Here is an 11,817-nt window from a genome sequence, read left to right as displayed (position 1 = left end):
TCTGTGTGACTCAGACTGTGGCAGTCAACAGAGTCTGTTGCTTGGTTACAAGATTACTCTGCTCGGCCCTGATTCTGTTTTATGGCTTCAAATGCTCACTGTACAGTTGACTGTACTTGTGGTAAGAATTGATACCTCATATTAAGTGTGTTGAAGGGGTGTAGTGTTTGCAGGTGGGGGAGGTTTTAAGTGCTGGTTTGTGCTGTAATGACTGTAATACAATGGCTGTAATTGTGTTTGGTGGCTTGTTTTTTTTGCTTAAGAGAGTGATTTTACTGTTCACTTCATTTTATCTTTACACACTTCATTTCATTCTTTTTTAACCATGTTGTGTGGTGTGTTTAATCCAGTTCATATGCTCTATCTAGTTCTATCATTCTAAATTACTCATGTTCATATTTAGGAATTCACATGGTGAAGGTAGCCAAAAGCGAGCACTACTGTGCTAAGTCCTGTAGACCTAATATTGTAAAAAGAAATGTGATCTATTATTAGACCCCAGGGGGAGTCATCATAAATCTTTGACAGGTGACCCCATTCTCCAACTGATTGTCTCAGAATTTTACCCGTATGTCCGTCCATAGATCAACATTTTCCAGCTCCTCTTGGAGGATGTCAAGGTGTTCCTAGGCCAGATGAGATAAATTAAATGCCAGACTAGGTGCGTTTCATAATAACACAATGAAGGGCATTCTGGTGACCTTTCTTGCATTCTTGGTCAATGGGGCCTAAAGAAATTACATGCAGCCACAGTTAAGTTGGCCCATGACCTGCAGGGACAGGCACAGATTTGAGGTGCAATTCAAGGCATCGTAGATTATGTTGTACATACTTTGGATAAAATTCAATAGCTGGTCGAACTGGGTTGATGTGCAGTATCATCTGAATGCCATGGCCCCTCAGTAGTACCGCAATTAGCCACCATGAGAGCTTAACAAATAGCCATTAATTAGCAACTCTTTGGCAGCAGAAGCTTTTCCACACACAAATCAAAGCAGAAATGGTTTTGAATATGACGCTCAGGGAAGTCTCCTGGGTCATCAGATGGGTAGGCCTTCCCTCTCAAAAACTTCACTGAGATGGATCCACGGTGCTAAATATGCTCATCAGTTTGTTCCAGTTTGCCAGAACCACCCCCAATTTTAACCTGGTGTATGCTACCTGTTCTAGCACAAGGCTTCAATCTCATCACCAAGCCTCTGTTAGCTAATGAACATTTCGTTTAGATATAGTTTAAAGATAGCCAGGCGAAGTAACTTATAAAAGCAAATTAGCCTTGCTAAGGTAGTTTAGCTTAATACCCATTGGGCCATTAAAACTAAGCCAACTTATGAAGGCTTCTGTAAATGATATATCGATCCATTAGAGGTATAAAGGTAAGAGAACAACTTTTTGCTTGCCAGATTGTAATCCAGTACCTTGGCAGGTTGAGGTTTAAGGGTTGGCTATAAACTTTGGTGAATTCGTTATGTAAAACTCAAAGAGTTCTCAGTTTCTGATAAGCCATCGAGTCTTAAGATATAATTCTTAGTACGTCATTAATAAAGGGCTTTTCATCCACCGTGACTGCAGCTGTGGGCTTAGTTAATTGTGGTGTGTGTTGTTGGGTAGTGGTGCGAAGAGTAAGCCAAACAAATTAGAGTAAATGGTCAAAGTTATTTTTCACGACGTTACATATAATGTATCCTAGATTATATGCTAGAAGAGTTAGAAATATCAAATAAAGGCTGCCTTAATATCTGTGTGTTACAAGTTACTGTTATATCGTTTTGGTCACATTTACTATGTGGCCATCCCTCAGCCCTCTTTTCTCCAAAGTGCTTTAAATGTGGAACTGATTTTACTGCCTCAGCTGGTCATAAAAGCCACTCCGAATTTCACATGTCTAAATATGGACTCAGTGCCGTTTAATGAGTAACAATTTTCCATATTTACTTAATTTTCTCACATTGGGAGCCACTTTTATGTACATGTATGAGTGCCTTTGATTTTGACTCTGATGGGGGGATGATGAGTGAGCGCAAGGAATGCAAGTATGGAGACATTGGTTTAATTACCTGCAAGTGGGATTTCATGTGCTGTTTATCGACCTAATCTAATAGCTCAGGCCACGAATCTGTTGGCACTGATGTGCACAGTTTGTCAGTATCAGAATGTATTTTTAAATTTAGCTCAATTGTGTGTGTGTGTGTGTGTGTGTGTGTGTGTGTGTGTGTGTGTGTGTGTGTGTTAGTGCGTGGGTGGATGGGTGGTTGGGCCGATGTGTCAAAGAGAACAAGGGGCTGAAAGTCAGTGCACAAGAACCATTTGAGACTCCTCCATCCCTTCCAGTTAAACAATTTACCACTTTAGCTCTTTAAGTGGCTAACAGACAGAGGCTTTGTTATGAGGCTGTCAGCTGGGCCCTGACTCCCTTATTTTTAAGTACTATCTCTGAAACTACTCTCTGACATTTTTGTTGCCCTTTTACATCCCTCTTAGCTCATTAAAACAGGCCCGGTCTCCACTGTTTGCCTCATTTAAGCATGAGTCTGTTTTTCTATCTCTTTGTCTCACCTCTGAACTTTTGTACCCACTTTGCCATGTCCAATGCTCTATCGCTCTAACAAGTGAAAAAGAAAAAATAAGGATCATTGAGACACAAATGTAAAACCTTAATATAAGTAACTTCACTAGAGACCAAAATAATAAGTTACATAACTGTATAATTATATCTTTAACGGGACACTTTTCCTCCCAGAAGTCAAGAGTGTGAAATAAATTCACAATTTTTTAATAATAATAATAAGTACTCATTTTTATTCATTTTTATGACTATATCATACTTTTGTAGAGCTCTTGACAAAAATCATTGAATGCAGCAAAAAGGCCTTTACTTTGACTTTAATCACATTCTGAATGAAAACAAGATCAAACATTCATGTTTTTTAAATTCTGAGATCTTGTGCTTGCTTTTCATTCCGTATTCAAACTCTGGAGTTAGTCAAAACTTTTCACTTTATCAGTGGACATAAAATCAGAGACAGTGAAATAATTATGATTTTAAAAGAACAGACTGAAATATACTAATGAAACAATGTATAACGTTTACATCTTCAATTCGTGAACCAGTCAACGGTCGCTTCCTTGATGAATTGTGAACTGCGAATCAGGTGATAAACTGAACATAAGCAACTAATTATTACTTCAATAATATAAGCCTATCAATTCATATGCATGATTATTATTATAATATTCTATTAATATTGATTCTAATAATGATAATATTAAAGTTTATTAATTCACCATTGCTAACTATTTGTCCCCTCAAGCAGTGTCACCCTATTGACTATACCTATGTAGCCTCTGAGCTTTTTGCCACTGACTGAAGAAAGATTTCAAACACAGGATTTCACAAGAACACCTGTCCAGTCATAATTGGTTGCTAATTAGTATCAGTGCATCTAGATCTGGATCAACTGGGACTGTCCAATGCGGAGGTTTTAATGCAGCCTCTTTTTGCATTAAAATGGAGGACATATTTCCTTTGTACTGTAACTCACTGTCCCACAATTGTATTCTGGTCTTTTAGTTTTTTAATGTAAACTTTTGGCATTGAAAAATCATAAAAATGGGAAATATCATGGGGTAACGCAGTATTTTTTCTTCTCCATTCGGGTAGTCAATACTTACTACTATAAATCACACCAAATGAAACAACCAGGCTCTCTGGCTGCATGTTTGATATTTCCAGAGAGGGAGATTGTCACAGACAGCAGGCATCATTCGTCCCTCCTCTTCACCAGCAGGGGCAGGATTTTTCTTTGTGGGGAAGAAGGACAAGACACTGCGGCCATGCATTGATTACCGGGGACTCAACGATATAACCATAAAGAACAGCTATCTCCTTCCTCTCATCTCTTCCGCCTTCGAGTTGCTGCAAGGAGCCACCATCTTCACCAAACTTGACCTCCGCAACGCCTATCACCTGGGACGGATCAGGGAAGGGGTTGAGTGGAAAACGGCCTTCAACACCCCTTCAGGACACCACAAATATCTCATGATACCTTTCGGACTTACAAACGCCCCAGGGGTTTTCCAGGCCCTGGTGAATGACATTCTCCGGGACATGCTCAACCGCTACGTTTTTGTTTATATGGACGATATCCTAATTTACTCTGAGTCAGAAGAAGAGCATGTCCACCATGTCCAAGCAGTTCTCAAGAGACTCCTGGAGAATTCGCTGTTTGTAAAGGCGGAGAAATGCGTGTTCCACGCCCCAACCGTCTCCTTCCTGGGATACATCGTGGCTCAGGGGACGGTAGAGATGGACCCAGAGAAGGTCTCTGCGGTCTCCTCCTGGGTGGTTCCGGACTCCAGGAAGCAGCTACAGAGGTTCCTGGGATTTGCAAACTTTTACCGCCGCTTCATCCGGAATTACAGCTCCCCTCACAGCCCTTACCTCCTCCAAGGTCTCCTTTACCTGGATCCCGGCCGCAGGGGAGGCCTTCCAGACTCTCAAGAAATGATTCACCTCCGTTCCCATCCTCCAAGTTCCAGATCCGGACCTCCAGTTTGTGGTGGAGGTGGATGCTTCGGACGTAGGAGTAGGGGGGATCCTCTCTCAGATGTCGCCGGATGACCAGAAGCTCCATCCGTGCGCCTTCTTCTCCAGACGTCTATCCCCGGCAGAGAGGAATTATGATATCGGCAACTGGGAGCTGCTTGCTGTCAAACTGGCACTGGAGGGGTGGCGTCCGCCAAGAGACTCAATTCACGCCAGGTCCAGCGGTCCCTGTTCTTTACGCGATTCAACTTCACCCTCTCCTACTGAACAAGGTCCCGGAATACGAAGCCTGATGCCTTATCCCGGCAGTTCCAAGAGGAGGAGAGGACACCCACCGAGCCTGAATCCATCCTTCTGGTCCCCTGCCGATTAGCGGTCCTTACGTGGGGGATAGAGGAACGGGTGCGATTGGCCACCAAGGGCCAGCCCGGGCCCAATCCTTGTCCCCCTGACCGGCTATATGTTCCTCCTACCCTGAGGTCCGACGTAATCCAGTGGGCCCATGCGTCCAAACTTAACTGCCACCCGGGAATCCAAAGGACTCATGATGTCATCCTCCAGCGGTTTTGGTGGTCAACTCTGCAGGAGGACACCAAGGAGTTTGTTAATGCCAGTCCAATATGCAACCAACACCAACCTTCTCATCAGGCTCCGACGGGGCTCCTTCGAACTCTGCCTGTCCCACATCGTCCCTGGCCCCACATCTCCCTGGACTTCGTCACTGGTCTACCCCCATCGGACGGCTACACGGCCATCCTCACCATAGTAGACCGATTCAGCAAAATGGCTCATTTCGTTCCCCTGGTCAAGCTTCCTTTGGCCAAAGAGACTGCTCAGCCGATCATCCTCCACGTCTTCCGGCTCCATGGTCTTCCGGTCGACCCGGTGTCTGACCGAGGACCCCAGTGTACATCGGTGTTTTGGAGGGAATTCTGTGAGCAGCTGGGGGCCACGGTCAGCCTCTCCTCTGGGTTCCACCCTCAGGCCAACGGGCAGACTTAGAGGAAGAATCAGGAGATTGAGACAGCTCTCCGGTGAATGACGTCCAGAAACCCCTCATCCTGGTCCAAGTTGCTACCGTGGGTTGAGTATGCGCACAACACCCTAACCAGCTCTGCCACGGGGCTTTCCCCCTTTCAGTGTGCATACGGCTACCAACCTCCACTCTTCCCAGCCCTAGAGAAGGAAGTTTCCTGCCCATCCGTAGAGACGTTCATCCGCCGCTGCCACCGCACCTGGTCTCAAGCCCGGACGTCACTCCTCCATTCCACCGAACGCTAGCCACGGCCGCTTACGGTCGTCGCTCCCAGGCACCCACTTACCAGGTTGGACAGAAAGTGTGGTTGTCCACTAGGGATCTTCCCCTACGAGTGGAGTCTCAGAAATTGGCACCCCGGTTCATCGATCCATTCCCCAAAAAGAGTATCATCAACCCGGCAGCAGTAAGACCACAGCTTCCTCAGTCTATGCGATGTCACCCCACCTTTCACGTGTCCAAAATCAAACCGGTACAAGAAAGTCCTCTGGTCCCGGCTGCCTCTCCTCCTCCTCTCCCTTGACTCATCGGTGGAGGCCTCACGTATTCAGTCCATCACCTCATCAGGTCCCGAAAGCGAGGGAGGGGAATTCAGTACCTGGTTGACTGGGAGGTGTACGGTCCAGAGGAAAGATCCTGCAGCATTCCATCAGCAGCATCCCCAGCAACCATCTCGGTCCTCAGGGGATCAGAGGGATCCTCGGGACAAGGTGTCCTCAGCTCCTCCCCTTGATCTTCCTGACGAGGGGGAATCATCTTCAGACGGGGAGGAGACGGCTAGGGACGACCAAAGGATCCCTACACCAAACCCCCTCCACCTGCCCAGCTGAAAGAATGGATTGGTCAGCTTCTGACGAATATTAGGCCCACCTTTTCCAACCCTCCCCCTTCCACCCATCTGTCTGTTTTCCTTTTTTTTTTTTTCTTTGGTTCTGTTTTTGAGGACGTCAGGAGACGTCCCTTGAGGGGGGGTTCTGTCACAGTCAGCTCACCTTCATGCCCAGTAGATTCCCACGTCACCTCCCCTCTGTCCCGCACGAGCAATCAGCTACACCCACCTCAGCACCTCACCTGGCCCCGCAGCTGCAGCTCATCACCAATCAACCTTATCTCACTCATTCACTCACCGCCAGATTGTTCTTTGTAATCTCTGGTTCTGCCCCCAGACTTCCCCGTATCGTCTCAGCCCTGGTTACAGGATTTGTCCCTGGTTTCCCTGCTTCGCCTGAACCCCAGAAAAGACCTCTGCCTGCTGCCCCCGACTCCGAGCCTTGCCTGTGTACTGAAGATTTCCTGGTTGTGTCATCCACCAGGACAGTTCCATCGCCGTTGTCTGCCCGCCGACAGTTTGTGAACAATAAAGCTGATTACCAACATAGCTACGTGTGTCTCGCGCTTGGGTCTAAACCAGTACATTACAGAGATGGGACTCTTCTAAGAAGTTGGGGCCATTGGAGGACCACACAGTAATTTCTGATTCATTATAAATTATTGGACCTTCAACACAAAAGTATAATATGTATAATTTCCACATTTACATGTCTAAAAAGAACAAACCCAATGTTGTATATGTGGAATTGTTGCACTTACATTATCACTAATGTTTCCAACAATTTTCCATCCTAAAGAAATCTGTAATTTTAGTCGGTGTAAAGTCTGCAAGTGTTGTCATATCCCTTTTGTGCATGCGTATGACATTGTGGTTTTCCAATGGTCAAAATTGACTTTTAATTCCATTTCAGGCCACATATTTACGGTACACTTTTTAAATTGTGGTCATCTTTTACTCTAAATTTGAACTAGATGAAGGATATTAATCATCCAATGTCTGGATCTTAAGTTATCAGAGATACAACAGCAGCCACTCAGAGACGTCCTGTCCACCGAACAGTGAGAAACACTGATTTTCAACTTGATGAAAGCTATGTTGGTCAAGATCCCCATGATCCCCCTGAAGACAACAACTCCCAGGATTCCAAGCTACGTGACATCACAATGCCATCAGGCTCTTTTTTTTTTGTCATTGTGTACAGGAAGCCAAAAACAATTACATATGACGCATTTAATTTCTGATAGACCAGACAGTAGGTGTTATAAGTTATTATGTTCACTGGTTTGTGTCAGGATATAGAAGTGTGTCGCCATCACTTTAAGAATGCACAAAGAGCACACCGGTGTTCATGTTGTCACAACATTATTATATTTGTTTGTCCTGCTTCATCTGTCTTCCACTCACATGAAAACATAAAAAGTGTGTGTGTGTGTGTGTGTGTGTGAGAGAGAGAGAGAGAGAGTTTACCCCAAGAGAGAAGCCTGTGGTGATGTAACTCCAACAAGCTGCATACAGATGATGTCACTGACCGACTGGACGATCTCACAACCACAAAGGCAAACATCTGGCTCTTATTAATACAAACTGACACACACACACACACACACACACACACACACACACACACACACAACTTTATGGCTCTTCTCTTTGTGAAAAAAAAGGAGTTGGGATACGTTGAAAGCAACTCGTTTTATGGTGTTTCATGACGATTCATCACCTCTCATTTTCACTCTCTGTCACATCTCATCTTCCTCTTCTCCCTGTCTGTCTTTCAAGTCAACTTTTCTTTGTCTTCATCCACTCTATGTTCGTGCCTTTTCCATTACCCTCCCTGTTCTCCCTCTGTTTTCTCTCTTTGCTCCATACTGCAGCATCCAACAACACTATTACTTTGGTACAGGCCTGCCAATCGTCTATCGGGTATATTGCCAGTGGGCCGGGCTGGTTGTGGGCTCACAAGGGTTGGTGACAGGGTCAGTAAACAAAATAACTTGATTGATAAATGATCACATGACAGCTTCTAGCACTAGGCTATGATGTGATGATGTACAACATCATACATAATTACAAATTAAACCACAGATGCAATAAGACCAGATACAAGTGTGAAAGAGAAGATTAAAAAACGAGATGGAGAAAAGAATGAGAAAGGTAGATGAAAAAGCAGAGCTTTACAATCTCATGCACCGAATGTGCCAAACTCAGTAACTTGATTAAAACAGTGAAGAAACAGAACAAGAACCAAGAGTTAATGGTGATGGCACATATGCTAGTTTCAGTCTCACATATGCTACGTACATATGTGCCGTGTTAGATGTAAACTTGTAGGCTACACAGTGACGCCATCGTTGAGACATTATGTTATTTATTGGAAGACTTATGCTGAAAATGATAACATTAAATTCCTTTAATTAGATTTAATGTTCCATAGACCACTGCACTGCTCATGTATTTATTAGTTATAATCGTGCACAGGGGAAGAAAGAGACAATAGTGTCCTGAGAAGGTTTTACAGTGAATAAGAGAGTTGCAGAGAACAGTGCATGCTTTTATGCCTTTGGTAGTTCAGTCATTTCCACTGAAAATAGATTTTGATGAGCAAAATAAAATAATCATGTTTGTGTAGTATGATCTGTTGAAATGATTAGTTACTCACTCAAGTGGGCTGATTCGAGGCATGAAACCCACAGGCTGAAGATAAGTCCCACTACAGCTCTGCTATGGAGTATAGGATTAAAGCATAATATGGCATGATCATGCACACTGCTGTGTCTAGTGTTGCAGTGAGGATATCAATCAGAGAAATCCAACACTCAACTTTGAATGAAAACCCAGATTTAATTTCAAGTTAAGTCCAGTCCAAGGTGAGCGGACAAACAATTACATGTGGAGTTCCCCAAGGCTCCATTCTGGGGCTTCTTCTGTTCAACATCTACATGCTCCCACTAGCTCAGATCATTGAAAACATCAAAATATGTCACCATAATTTCACAGACGACACACATTTTTTATAACAATATCACCTGGGGACTATGGTCCAATGCAAGCACTGAGCACAATGCAATGCGGTAATCAATGACTGGATGCACCAGCATTTTCTTCAATTTAACAAAGAAAAAAATGAAATAATTGTTTTTGGAGCCAAGGAAAATGATTGAAAGTTAGCACCTAGCTTCAAACAGAAATGTTAAATATCACAAACCAAGCCAGAAATCTGAATGTGGTCATAGACCTGAACTTCAACAGTCACATTAAGTAAATTACGAAGCCTACTATCACCTAAAGAATATATCAAGGATCATAATATTCCAGTCTTCATATCTCTACACTGGCTTCTTGATTGTCAAAGAATTGATTTAAAAATATTACTGTTGTCTTACAAAGCACTGAATGGTTTAGGGACAAAATACATTTTGGATCTTCTGCTTTGCTATGAACCAACGATTTCAATAAAATACTGTTAAGGTTTGGAACAATCAAACTTTACAAAAAAACTTGGCATTGACCCGTGCTTTGCTAAAAGGACATATATGATGAACTTATTTTCGTAATTGGCCAGCATTAGACAGGAAAATCCATATCACTCACACACAAAAGAAGCTTAGTATTAGCTTAGCATAAGACTATTAAAACATCTGCCCACCAGCACACCTAAGTCAATGAGCTCTTATGAAGCTCTCGGCAAGAAAGTGCCGGCTGTTTTCCAAACTGTTGAACTGTTCCCATGACGTTATTAGTTTTCTATAAACCCACAATCTAAGACATATGAAAAGTTCATTCACAAATATAATAAAGCAGTTGTAGGGATATTCAAACAATTTTTCTAATGTTGTCCAATCTGCAATCTCCCCTCATGTCCCCTCCACTCTCACTTTAATCTCCCCAACCCCACGACTTCCACCTCATCCACCCCCACTGTCCCCCTTCTCCTCCCCCTCTCCTCCCTCCATCCTCCCACCAGACTGATGAACTGTATGTAGAGGGCACAGCAGAGGCCGTACATTCTTGTTTCCTGAGCCAATGCTTAGCTGGAGAGCACACACACGCACAAGCACACACACAAACACACACACACACACACACACACACACACACACACACACACACACACACACACACACACACACACACACACACACGCCTCCCACCTCCATGTTGAGTCAGAGCAGAGTTTGACAGAGAGAAACACAACTCCCCATGTTGTTCACTCGTTTGCCTGAACAATAACAGATAACAGGAAATAGAGGACAGAGGGTGCAGAGTGATGAGGGGATCTTTCTTTCCCTCTTGCCCTCTCTCTCTCTCTCTCTCATACACACACACACACACACATACACACACACACACACACAAACACATACACACACACACACACACACACACACACGTGTTATTACTTTTGGAGACATTACATAGACTTGCATTCATGTAATTGCATTCATTACTTACCCAAACCACTACTTGCCAAATCCTAACTTTAAAATATGTCTTGTTTTAAGTCAAGTCAAGTCAAGTTTATTCATATAGCACATTTCATACGTCTCAATGTACTTGAGCAAAAGATCATACATGACAAAAACAAACATTAAAAAGGTGTTGTATCAAAATATAGAGCATAGCATAGAAACATGTATTACATAATAAAAACAAAAGATCATATATGGCAAAAACCAACAATAAAAAGGTATTACATAGAAACATAAAGGATATAAAAACGTATATTACAAATGTTACACCTCCCTAAAAGTTTGTGAAAAAAAAAATGTTTTTAGTTTGCTTTTAAAGGAAGGTACTGTTGTAGCCAACCTTAGTTCCTCTGGTAGAGAGTTCCAGAGAGTAGGAAAGTAGTGACTGAAAGCACCATGAGCTGATTTGGAATTTATTCTAGGGATAGCGAGGAGACCTTTATTTGGTGATCTAAGTGATCTGTCTCGTGAGTGTTCAGTGAGCATGTCAACAATATATGAAGGAGCTAAACCATTCATAGATTTAAAAACAATACCAATTATTTTAAAAACAATTATTTGTTTTACTGGGAGCCAGAAGAGAATTTAAAATAGAAGTGATATGCTCAAACCTTTTGGTTTGTGTTAATACTCTGGCTGCAGCAATCTGAATAAGCTTTAGTTGAGTTTATTTAACATTTGCTTCGTCAGTCCAGCATAAAGTGCATTACAGTAATCAAGTGTCCTGGAAATGAAAGCATGAACCAGTCTTTCAGAATCTGACTGTGACAGGAGGCATCTTACTTTAGATATGTGTCTAAGATGATAAAATACAGTTTTGAAGGTATGAGATATGTCCTTCTGGAAGTTAAAATCACACTGCGGTTTTTGACAAGCTCACAAAATTTTACATTTAGGGGGTTAACAGAGAGTGAATCTGGTGCCTCAGAGCCTT

This window comes from Scophthalmus maximus, chromosome 3, assembly GCF_022379125.1.
Source record: "Scophthalmus maximus strain ysfricsl-2021 chromosome 3, ASM2237912v1, whole genome shotgun sequence".
NCBI lineage: Eukaryota > Metazoa > Chordata > Actinopteri > Pleuronectiformes > Scophthalmidae > Scophthalmus > Scophthalmus maximus.
This window is presented reverse-complemented; position numbering follows the sequence as displayed.